Raw genomic sequence first — 12,901 nt, forward strand, 5'->3', positions numbered from 1 at the left:
GATGGGAACGCCTGACAAGATGTGTGCTATTAACGCTACTTTATTTCTTGAATTAAAACAGCAAGAGGAGTTCCCTGGTGACTCGGAGGGTTAAGGACCTTGTCACTGCTGTGGCTCCCGTTGCTGCTGTGGCTAGAGTTTGATCCCTGGCCCAGGAATTTCTGCATGCCACAGGCACAGCCAAAAGTAAACAAACCAAACAACCAAATCAAAAGCCAGCAAGAATGTTGAAATTATGTTTTAAGGCATGTGGCTGCTTGGGGGGGTTATGAAGTGTGTAATGGCGTGGGTCTTTTTATTGAAAGGGATCTGGCTGGTTGTCCCACGGGGCTAGTTGTTTGGAGCACAACCAGCTCCATTCGAAATTTGTGGGGGTGACAACTTGAAAATAGGTGGTGGCATTGGGAGGCGGAGGGGCTAGCAGGCACACCTCTCACGATTCTCAGCGCTGAGCAGAACCTCTGAGAAGCAGCGGCGGGGTCCTTCCTTCAGGAAAATCTCCCTCTGTCCCCATTTCCCAGATGAGAATACTGAGGCTCAGCTGTTGGCTGAGGGCCGAAGCATCGAGGTGGCCCATCTGTTTGAATCACCCACGTCCTCACCTGCTTGTGGAAATCGGGTCACAGGTCACCAGCGAGGTCCCCACTGTGACTTGCGCGGACAACAGACCTCGGCTTGGGCCGGGGACACAAAATGAAAACCTTTTCTTTGCCCTTGTCCTGGGCCGCAGGACACCTTCACGCCCGCCTCATCCGTGCGGCCCCCGTTTCTGCCATCGCTTCCCTCCCCCCAGGACCAGGGTTCCTCGGATGGGCGCCCTCTTCAGTTCCTGCCCCGGGCCACAAAAGCGTCCCCATCCGCATCCCTCCTGGCGTCCGCCTGGCCCTGACCCGGTACCCTGATCACCGCTAAGGGCCCAGCGCCGGCCTCGCGTCCCAAAGAGATGGAGCAGCGGCTGTCATGACCCCAGCCCGCAGATGGGGAAACCGAGGGACAGGCGGCAAGCCGCTCGCCCAGGGTCACGGACCCGCCAGAGGCCGAGCTGTGCAGTCTGGCTCCAGGCCCCGCTCCGAAGAGCTGGGGCAGAGGCGGAGCTCGTCCCTGCAGGTGGCCCGTCCGCCCTCGTCTTCACCTGCTGGCTCCTCCTCTGGACCCGCGACTCAGCTGTTAGGGGTATTTTTCCATCAGGTCCGCCCCATCAGGATAAAACCGTCGAAAGCTCCCTATTGAAGAAACGTACAAAGGAACAGCGCTGCTCTACCCCAAATCGCTGTTCCCGGCGAGCATCCTAAAGGAGCCTTTGCTCTCACTCTGAGCGCCTGTGAGCGGTCATCCCGCCCTGCGTGCTGGGTGAGGAGGGCCTGCGCCCTAGGGGCCAAGCGGGAGGCACGGCCGCAGCCGGGACCTACCCGTCTGGGTGGCAGGTGATAAGCACACACCAAGGGCCGCGTTTCTTTCTTTCTAAATAATTGCACATTTGGCTTCGAAACCCTTATGCATCCTGTAGAAAGTTAGCTCCTATCTGTTATTAGAGCTCGTTTCTCCAACTCCTCTTTGGTGGGTGTAAAGATCTTGAAGAGTGACTTTTTTTTTTTTTTCCTGAAAATTGGAGAAATAAAAAGACAATTTAAAAATTTATTTGGAAAAGCAAAGGACCAAGAATCCCTTACCCTGGTTTGGGTCGCTGCTGTGGCGAGGGTTCGATTAATCCCTGGCCTGGGAACACAGCCACTCTAACAGGTGTGTAGAGGTACCTCGATGTTGTTTTAATTCGCCTTTCCCTGACAGCAAATGCGACAGAGCATCTGCTCCTGTGTCATTTGCCATCTGTGTATCTTCGGTGAAGTATCTACTCAGATCCTTTGCCCATTTTCTATGTGGATGGTTCATTTTCTTATTGTTGAGTTTTAAAAGTTCTTTGCATTATTTTGGGTAACAGTCCTTTGTCAGACTTACCTTTTGCAAATATTTTCCCTCAGTCTGTGGCTTGCCTTCTCATTCTCTTGATAGTAACTCACCTTTACATAAAAATAAAACATCTGGAAAATCCTTGAAAAGCATCTTTACATAAAAATAAAACGGCTGGAAAAGATTTGCAAAGCCGGTAACACAATTCCACCTACTCTTAGGTTCCCCTACTTTGGAAAACAGGAAGTCGAGCTTTTCTGGGGCTGGAAGGGTAAAACTTCAGAATACATACATTATTTTCTGAGAGTATGTGCTCTCCAGAGTTTTACTGTTATGAAAATAATACTCCTCTTGACATTTTTGAAAATCCTCAACCACATAGAAAAGTAGGAAAATGTTCATCATTTATGCAAACTCAGAGGCTGTCAATGCTCCTATTTTGGATAGTTACTTATTCCTGCCCGTCTTGTCTCTTCTAATTTTTTGACACCTTCTTTTGCAAAAATAAATCACCTGGCCCCTTTCGCTTAAATTATTGTTTCATATGTTTTCCCACGTTACCCCTTTTCAATAATAATCAACAAATTAGCACCTTTTATTGGATAGTCCTTTCTTAAGAATGAAAAATAACTTTTCATCACATTACACACACACACACACACACACACACACACACACGCACACCCCAGATAAACTTACTGTACATTGAGACCAAATGACTTTGGACTTCTCTTCCAATTCTACACGTCAGTGCGTCCTAAATCAAGACCTTCCTGTTGAAAGATAAAGAACAAGAAAGCAATGAGATGAAGGGATTTGCCTGCGGTTCCTCAGCAAGTCCAGGGGATAATGAGAACTAAGGCTGAGATCGTCTAATCTTTCAGACGATTCCATCAGCACCTTGTCCGGCTCTAAGGAGATGGTCTGGGCAGTGTTTTCCAAAAGGGACCCGTTTCCTTTTTTGAGCATCTTTTTGGGACTTGATCTGCATCCTCAGGCTCCACCCGTGCCTCTGCAATGTGGGAAACAGAAAAAAGAGGCAGTTGAAGGAACAGGGAAACTGCTCAGGGAAAAGGTATTAATAGCAGCAGAATGTTTAAAATGATGATGTTTAAAATGATGATGTTTAAAATTGCACAGGATCTGAGAAGACTACCGCACACTTAATAATGTTTTATCACAAAGGATAATTCACCACTAGGTAAATATACCCAATTACTATGCGTTTCTATTAAAGAATTCTGAAATATATTTGTGGAAATATAAGTATATATCCCATTCATAATATGAATTAAAAATATTGACCAACTTGACAGAATAGCAATCATTTATTTTATTTTATTATTTTTATTTATTTATTTATTTTTTGGTCTTTTTGCCTTTTCTAGGGCTGCCTGAGGTATATAGAGGTTCTCAGGCTAGGGGTCGAATTGGAGCTGTAGCCGACGGCCTACACCACAGCCACAGCAATGCGGGATCCGAGCTGTGTCTGCAACCTACACCACAGCTCACAGCAACGCCGGATCCTTAACCTACTGAGTGAGACCAGGGATCGAACCCGCAACCTCATGGTTCCTAATCTGATTGGTTAACCACTGCGCCACGACGGAAACTCCAGAATAGCAATCATTTAAAATTAAACACCATTTTTTTTTTTGTGAACTATTTTTCTAAACTTAATTAATTTGGTCTTGCAATTAGTGAGTTCATTTAAACTTATTTACAATAGTTTTTATCTTTATTTATTTTTTAATTTTTTCTTTGTTTTTTTTAGGGCCACACCTGCGGCATTTGGAAGTTCCCAGGCTAGGGGTTGAATCGGAGCTGCAGCTGATGGCCTGCACCACAGCCACAGCAACCTGGGATCCAAGCTGCATCTATGACCTACACTACAGCTCCGGGCAAGCCAAACATTTAACCCACTGAGTAAGGCCAGGGATCAAACCTGCATCCTCATGGATACTAGTCGGGTTTGTAACCCACTGAGCCACAGCAGGAACTCTAGTCTTTATCTTCAGAATGCTGAACGTCTTAACTCGGATTAGATCCCATATGCTAATTTGCTCTAGATCCATTCGTAAATGTAAAATGAACTGGGAAGAGGAACGTTTTTGCAAGAGTAAACTATGATTTTTCACAGTCTCCATTGACTGTTATCATGAAGACTTGCTCTAAAATTATTACTTTATTATCCGAGTTCGCTCAGCTCTGGCTCTCAGCTCAGCCTTCTAGTTATAATATTTAAATGAATAGTATGTTTTATGTTCTAATATATACAAAATCCCTTAGATCTAGTTCATTCAAAATGTATTACTTTTGAAAGGATTTAATTTGGTCTACAGACGTGCATTTCTGCCATGTTTTCTTCTTGTGACAGTTACAGGATTTTAATTCCAAGATGAGTTTTTAAGTTCTGCTATCAGTGTGTGTTGTAGACTCGTTCTGGTACCTTTTGCGCCTGGAATAGTAGGAATCGGGGCAGTCCGGGAGCTTCCCCTTGTCCTCAGGGTGCAAGGCTGTCCTGAGCTGGAGACGGACAAGAAAGAGCACTGCCCTCTAAGAGGGGAGGGAATAACTATCAATTTTGTGGGTCCCCTCATAAAACACTGCTCTCCAAGACCCACCGCCTCTTTACTGATAACGCCCAGTTGCTAAGCTGTGGCTCTTTCCGCATCTCAGAATCTAGTCTTATTTGCAAGGGTGTGTTACAGTGCTTCTGTGAGCATTTAACTCATATGCACTAGAAGCCTCTGGAGGAACCCATTGCTGGCTCATCAATAACCTCATCAATCAATAGCCCCATCAATCAGACTCCCTTTTATCTTTAATCCCTCCTTTCTTGAATCTTTTCCCGTGACGAGTGAGCATGCCCACGTTATCCATGTTGCAAACAAACATCCAGCAAGAAAGAGTAACAGATTTTGCCCTTGATTTTACTCTTCTGCTTTCCGGGGCACCTACCCAGCTTCCATTATCTACTTTTGCCTCCCCGAAAGAATCCATGTTTTTAAATTGTGTTATTTTTATTTTTTTTTTCACACCGCCCACCTCTCCTCCGTCATAGCCCTTTTGATTGGTAGACCTGACCTTCATTCTACCCTCAGGTGTGGATCCCAAACTACCAAGTCAGTGGTTCTCAATTTTATCTGCACATCAGACTCCTCTGAGGGGGAAAAAATAATAGATGCCTGAGCCTCAACCTGAACCAATTAAGTTGAGAGGTTGGTGGGACCTGGGCGTTAGAGTCATAAATTTGTATGTTCCCCTGGTTCTTCTTCTTCTTTTTTTTTTTTGGGCCACATGTGCAGCATGTGGAAGTTCCCAGGCTAGGGGTGGAATTGGAGCTGCTGCTGCTGCCGCCGGCCTACACCACAGCCACAGCAGTGCCAGATCCAAGCCTTGTCTGTGATTTACACCACAGCTCACGGCAACATCAGATCCTCAACCCAGTGAGTGAGGCCAGGGATCAAACCCGTGTCCTCATGGATCCTCGTCGGGTTCATTACCACTGAGCCACAATGAGAACTCCAACCCCTGGTTCTTCTAAAGGACAGAGCTGGTTGTTCTGACGTCCTTTCCCCCCATTGTGTGGTCAGGACCTCGGGCTGCAGCAGGTGTAGGTCCCCCAGGTACTCTTACTGTCTAGGGGTGGGAACAAGACTGACCTGGGCCCAATCAGCTGAAAGGGAAGGATGCTACTGTGCGGTTGGGAGCAGGTCCTCTGGCCCCTTCAGGTCAGCACGGAGGTGCTGCCCAGCTGCTGCTGCCAGCTGACTGGCAACCTTGAGAAAGGGCATCGAGAAAGCAGGGTAGACACAAGGAGATGGCCCCCGGGGGAGGAGGGGGTGAACTGACCCTGACCGCACTCCCCAGGCCCCAGCTCTGTCTTCTCAGTGCCTTTTCTTCTTTGAGCCACAGCCGAGTCGGGCTGTGCTGCTGGGAGCTGTCTTCACCGTGCTGAAGGCCTCTGGCTTCTGACCTCCTCCCCTGATGAAAGGGCTTCAGCAGGTGTGGACACGGTTCTTGCTGAAGTGGGTGACGGTCATTGTTCCCCTGCTGGTCCGGTTTCACTCCCTCCATCGCAAGCACCTTTCCCCACCCTGCCCAGCATCCCACACCTTCCCGGCTTTGACTTCACAGGGAGGCGTCTCCGCTTATAACAGCTGCCCTTCCTTCGTGCTGCCATAAGTAGGGGCCACCTTTCAGGGTCGGCTCAGTGTGCCCCTCGTCTAGGAACCCATCCTTCACGCTGGCAGAGCGGGCTCAAAGCCTGTCCTGTGCACATGTCCTCAAACATGTGGCAACTTTCTGCTTATGGGTCAGGGTCCCCACAAGAGGGGCTGCTCCTGGAGGCAAGGAGCCGTAAGCCAGACCTGTGTCTTCAAGATTTTCTTAACGTGTGATGCGCTTTAGTGACGGCTGTGGGCTGCACTGCGTCCTCCCTGAAGATGCTGAATTCCTCACCACCCGGGCCTCCGGAGGCGACCTTATTTGGACCTACGGACTGTGCAGATGATTTAGTTCAGAGAAGGTCACTAGTAGCAGCAGGACTGTGTCCTTAGAAAGAGGGGAGTTGGACACAGACGGTACACAGGGACACCGTGTGAAGACTGGAGCTATGCTGTCACGAGCCAAGGACCGCCCCCCAGGAGAGGGGCCTGGACCAGAGGGAGAAGGGCTTTGCTGACTCCTTGATCTTGGCTTCTGCCTCCAGAGCTGTGAGGGCACGTGTCTCTATGGTGACAGCTACTCAGTCTGTGGTACTTTGGCTCAGAGCCGTAGGAAACCAATGCGGAGAGGAATCCTTGTGCATCTCTGGGCGGCTGAGTGAGCTAGTGAGCAAAGACGATAACCCTGAGCGGGAAAGAAGCTCTGCCCCCCAGCCAGGGCCACCCCAAAACCTGGGGGAGCGTGCTTTGTGCAGGGTGTGTTCCATGGCTCAAACTTGGACTAGTATGCTCCAAATGGTGTCAGTACTGGATGTGAGTTTTTATTTGTGACTTCACACTCCCTCTTTTTTAGTTAAGAAAATTCTTTCTGAACCAAAGTTTTATCTACAATTTCTTATTCTTTACTCTTAAGAATTTATGTTAAACTTTCCTAAAATGCAAGCAGTCGTATAAGCAATTGCATATTTAAAATTCATTTCAAGGTAATTCTTTGCTTCACTGTATTTTCCCTCTCAAATCCTCTCAGTTCGTTGAAAGTAATTCAGGTTTCGCCTCTCTCCAAACCATGCTTTCTAGACACTTCCCTATACTTTCAATACATAACATAACTCAGAGTTCTTGGCCAGAACAAAACAGCGGTTGAAATTTTCTTCAGACGGTAAAGTGAAACAGATTTCTCAAATCTCAAGGATTTTGCACCCAAAGAAAATTGGTACATGGTAAAATGGCTGAATATTTATTATCTAATTGTTTCAGTAACTATTAACTTCTGAGAACATTCCTCTTCACATTTAGCCTCGCTGGCTACTGCATTTTCTTTTCAATGTAAGGTTGAGGGTGTGACTTTTCATTTCATGCCTAAATCACGCGCTTTCAAGTTTCCTTGGCTCCTGCAGAAACATGGCTTTTGCAGCTAAGTTAACCCTCATGGTACATTTTCTGGAACTTTACAAAGGAGAACCCCCAAGTAGTTGATGGGAACGTCCCAACACTGAACAGAGGGAAAGGCAGGGGATGGTTCGGTCTCTGCCGGGCGGGGCCGGGGGCGGGGCCGGGGGCGGGGCCGGAAGGTTGGCCCTGTGTTTGTGCCCCGACATCCTCCCAGTCCCTCTTTCAAAACAGAGTGACAATACCCATCGCTCACGATAACTAGCTTGAGGGTCAAGTCCCACACCAGCCTTGCCTTGAGGATGTCAGGGACCCCAGGGATTCCCTTCCCAGGGACTCTCCCACAGGCCCCTGAGTGGGCGGTGGGTTACTGGGCGCCAGCCTCAGTGTCACAGGGTGGACACCTGTAACGCAGGACAGCCCTACTGAAGTGCACCGCAGGCCTGCTGTGGAGGCTGGGGTGCTCCGAGAGCCTGCCCCCCGGCCCAAAATGGTCCTGCTTAAGAGGACGAAGCTGACTTCCACCTTGCATGGGCTGAGAGTGGCTGCCGGGGGTTCTTGGTCACCCTGGGGTCCCAGCGTGGTCAGCAGACTCTGTGCCCAGAGAGTGACCTCCGGGTGGCGTGGGCGCAGAGCAATGCCAGGGCTTTCTGCCAAGCTGCAGGTGGCATCCAGGGTGGAATGAGGGTCAGTTCTGGTGACTTCATTGGTGGACAGTGGTGGTGGTTTGCTCCAGACACAGATATTTAGAGATATTTAAAAATAAGACATTTTATTTGCATATTTCTTAACTTCTTTCTTCTTAACGGATCTAAATGGTCGCCATCAAGCTCTAAGTCTTGCTCTTATATCCTCTTCCCTTCTTTACTTCTCTGAAGGAATCACTGTCAGAAAACTTGACTCTTGCTTTGCCGTCTGCTTGTTGTCCCATTTCTATACCCAAACCTCAGCTGTCTCCTTTTCTAGGGATCCTGGGGAGGGCGGAGGGGGAGTAGAATTTTGTATATCCTAGAGTTGAAATCCTTGCCACTTTCGGGAAGGTACTCATAAGTAAAGATATACATCCTAGAATTTTTCATAAATGGAAATATTTGGTTTAGGATGGATTTGGGATAGGAGATTTATAAAGAAAGCATAAACTATGAGCATGGTCAGTAATCATTAGAAAGCATCAAACGGATAAAACAGTCACCTTTTAATGGAAAGATTTCTAACTGTGGATTGTTTCCCTGACAAATTCCACACTCCTTCTGTCCTGTTCCCCCACATGCATCCTGCAGTGCGACCCCGCCTGCTGCGTTCCTTTCCTCCTGCCCCCCTCCCCTTCCACTGTCCAACATGCTACATCGTTTACTTACTCATTTTTCAGTCTCCTTTGCTAGAATTTAAGGTCCTTGAAGGCATGGGTATTTTTGTCTCCTTCTCTTCTGTTTACCAATGTAACTTAAACCCTTTAGAGGAGTTTAATAAATATTTGGTGAATGACTGAATTCGTTGTCAAGGGGTGCTTGATTTATTTGCAATAACATTTTTATTTAACTTTTTAAAACATTTTTATTTAAATAAAAGACCTTTCCTAACCTTGGCCAAACCAGAAAAAAATACTCTCTGACACATGGGCTCAAGATGGTGCCAAAACACAGAAGCTTCAAATAAGATTTCTTGAGAGGGCTAGTTTTTTTTTTTTTTTTTAATTTAAACCTCGTATAACTTAATTATAAACTCTTCTTGCAAAACACCATAATTGAATAAAATATTGATATGTGGAACGTGATTTTTCCTGGTAAAGCTATTCATCTAAGCAATCATTTTACTGGTTTAAAAAAATATATACTATTTGCAAACTCATTGTAGAATTTCTCAGATTACTTCTTTTTGGAAGGGAAAATGAACACATGTGGGAAATGATTAGATAGCTATGAAAAGACTGAATGAAGAAAGGAAAAGTATGAGCTGAAATTTAAGATGAGGCATATAATACAAGAACAATTTCAATTCACTTTCTTTTTTTTTAATAATTTTTTTTTATTTTCCCACTGTACAGCAAGGGGGTCAGGTTATCCTTACATGTATACATTACAATTACATTTTTCCCCCACCCTTTCTTCTGTTGCAACATGAGTATCTAGACATAGTTCTCAATGCTATTCAGCAGGATCTCCTTGAAAATCTATTCTAGGTTGTGTCTGATAAGCCCAAGCTCCTGATCCCTCCCACTCCCTCCCCCTCCCATCAGGCAGCCACAAGTCTTTTCTCCAAGTCCATGATTTTCTTTTCTGAGGAGATGTTCATTTGTGCTGGATATTAGATGCCAGTTATAAGTGATATCATATGGTATTTGTCTTTGTCTTTCTGGCTCATTTCACTCAGGATGAGATTCCCTAGTTCCATCCATGTTGCTGCAAATGGCATTATGTCCTTCTTTTTTATGGCTGAGTAGTATTCCATTGTGTATATATACCACCTCTTCCGAATCCAATCTTCTGATGATGGACATTTGGGTTGTTTCCATGTCCTGGCTATTGTGAATAGTGCTGCAATGAACATGCAGGTGCATGTGTCTCTTTTAAGTAGAGTTTTGTCCGGATAGATGCCCAAGAGTGGGATTGTGGGGTCATATGGAAGTTCTATGTATAGATTTCTAAGGTATCTCCAAACTGTTCTCCATAGTGGCTGTACCAGTTTACATTCCCACCAACAGTGCAGGAGGGTTCCCTTTTCTCCACAGCCCCTCCAGCACTTGTTATTTGTGGATTTATTAATGATGGCCATTCTGACTGGTGTGAGGTGATATCTCATGGTAGTTTTGATTTGCATTTCTCTTATAATCAGCGATGTTGAGCATTTTTTCATGTGTTTGTTGGCCATCTGCATATCTTCTTTGGAGAAATCAATTCACTTTCAAACCAACCGACTGATGCCTGGTCTGTGAGAAGCACTGAGTTAGTGCCCTTGGGGACATCAGGCAGAACCAGACAGTCCTTTTTGGCTTGAATCTTGTGAGGTGAAGTGGCCTGTGCCTCTTATTTGAAAGAGCAAAGAGAGAGAGAATATAAATTCAATTCTCAATATTCAATAGTTTAAGAAGTTTATGCATCCTTGGAAGACAATCTGGCAGCAAAAATGACAATTAGAGACAATTGAAATAAGGGTAATGTGGGGAAAAAATCTCTGTCCTATGTACCTTTGTGTATTTCCTGACAAGAAATCCTCTGTAATCTCCTGCATGGTTACTTTGCATATCATGCCTTTATGCTTGGTAGACTTCAAGAACTTCTTTTTGGAGTTCCCATTGTGGCTCAGTGGTCATGAACCCAACTAGTATCCATGAGGATGAGGATCTGATCTCTGGCCTTGCTTAGTGGGTAAAGTATCTGGCATTGTTGTGGCTGTGGTGTAGGCTGGCAGCTGCAACTCTGGTTTGACCCCTAGCCTGGGAGCTTCCATGTGCCACAGGTGTGGCCCTAAAAAGCAAAAAGAAAAAAGAAAGAAAGAAAGTTTCTTTTCCCCTGACTTTCAGCAGTTTGAGGATGGTGTCAAAGTTGGTGTGTGTGTCACTGCAGACTGGTACAGAGACTGAGCTCATCTGTGGGTCTGTAAGGCTTTGAGTGTGTGGGCCGTGGGGTCTGTCCAGCCACTGGCCAAGCTGCATTTAGGTTTTATCATTGTTCGGGTAGCACTCCCTGCACCATTAGCTTCAACTATCCAGTGTTGCTTTGTGTGCAGGTGGCGCCTGGTACCCTGAGGGCTTTTCCTCAGGTTTGTCTTCCATCTTCGGCATTTGATCTTCCAGTGCTCCGATGCCTGGGGGCTGGGTATCAGTTTCTGGGAGCTGATGTGACAAATGACCAAAGACTTAACGGCTAACAGCAACAGAAGTGTATTCTTTCATAGTTTTTGAGCCCAGAGGTCTGAAATCCAGGTGTCAGTAGGGCCGTGCTCCCACCAGTCTTCTAGGACAGCATCCTTCCTGGCCTCTTGCAGCTCCTGGTGGCCCCAGGTGTTCACTGGCTGGTGGCAGCATCTCTCCAATCCCTGCCTCTGTTACTGTGCTCACCACACAACAGGCCAATAAATTGAGAGATGGGTCATTTGGACAAGGAATAGCGACCTTATTCAGAAAGCCAGCAGATGGAGAAGGTGGTGGACTAATGTCCCAAAGACTCACCTTGCCTGGCTTTGGATGCTGGTTTCTTTTACAGAACAAGGAGGCAGAGGTTCTGTATTCTCAGGGTTGCCCACCCGTGCCTTTAGGAATGTTTACAATTTTTTGGTAAATTCTTGGTGTCTATTTTTCCAGCATTTCTTCCTCCTGTGATCAGCTACAACTGAGCCAGTGTCTATGGTGTCTTTTCCTTGGACGGTTGAGTTTTCCTCAGATTTTAAGTTACTTATTTGCTCCACAACCTTAGTTCTATAATGGGATACAATCATTATGTTTTTCAAGTTGTTGACTGAAAAAATATGTACAACCTAAAAATCGAGAGTTATGTTTTATTCCATGGACTAAATTGAGGACTTACACCCGAGAGGCAGCGTCTCAAGTATCCTAGAGAAAAATCACTCCAAGGAGGCCGGGGGGAGCTAGGATATTTAGGGGTTTTGCAACAAAAGGCAGGTAGTTGGAACAAAATGTTACTGTTTACAAAAGAAAACCAGACATCTCAAGTTAAGGAATAGAGCCCTTTTCTATGTATGGGAAGAGGCAGGGGTCTGGGCTCACTGAAATCATTCCTTTGACAAGCACCTCAGCTCTCTGGGGCCTGTATCCTCTGTCTTCACATCCTGAGGGCTCACCGTTGGGAGGGGCTGCAGGCTGCCAGATGCTGGATGGCAGGGGTTCTTTGTTTCCTTCCTGACGCTCCCTCAGGGCTCACCTGTTTGGAGGTGGCTACAATAGCCCCATGCCTCCGTCACTCTTTGTTTACTGACATAGGTGGCACAATTTTATGTCTCAAAGCTGTCTAGATTTTTCTTGTGGCTACAAGAGGAGGAAGGTTCTTTCCAGCTTTCTGCATCCTAGATATAAGGAGAACGCCTTCCTTTGGTCCTATTTCCAATGGTAAACCTGTCCTAAGAGCTTCTGATGTACTTTGTCAGTAGAGTAATTCGTGCTTACAGACAGAATCCTCAGGTGTTAGAAAATTTGACAGGCCTTTTGAAACATGTGTGAGTCTAAATATTATCTAGCACTGCTTTGGAATTCTATTTACTTTGAGATTTCTAAGAATTGGCTGGAACTTGGTTGTACTTGCAGGATGTGGCCTCCGTGAATAGCAAGCGTCCAGACTCGTTTCTCAGGTTTGTTGAACAGCCCCTAGAAATTGAGAGTGAGGGCAGATGCTGGCTAAGGAAGCAGGCAGCACTGGTCCCAGATAATAGCTTGGACTGATCTGCTCCTGAAAATCATCACTGTTGATGAGGCAGGAGAGAGA

This window comes from Sus scrofa, chromosome 1 (assembly GCF_054392235.1).
Source record: "Sus scrofa isolate SSC_HxYL_T2T_F1_AM1 chromosome 1, Sscrofa_HxYL_maternal_Yorkshire_Landrace_v2.0, whole genome shotgun sequence".
Taxonomy (NCBI): Eukaryota; Metazoa; Chordata; class Mammalia; order Artiodactyla; family Suidae; genus Sus; species Sus scrofa.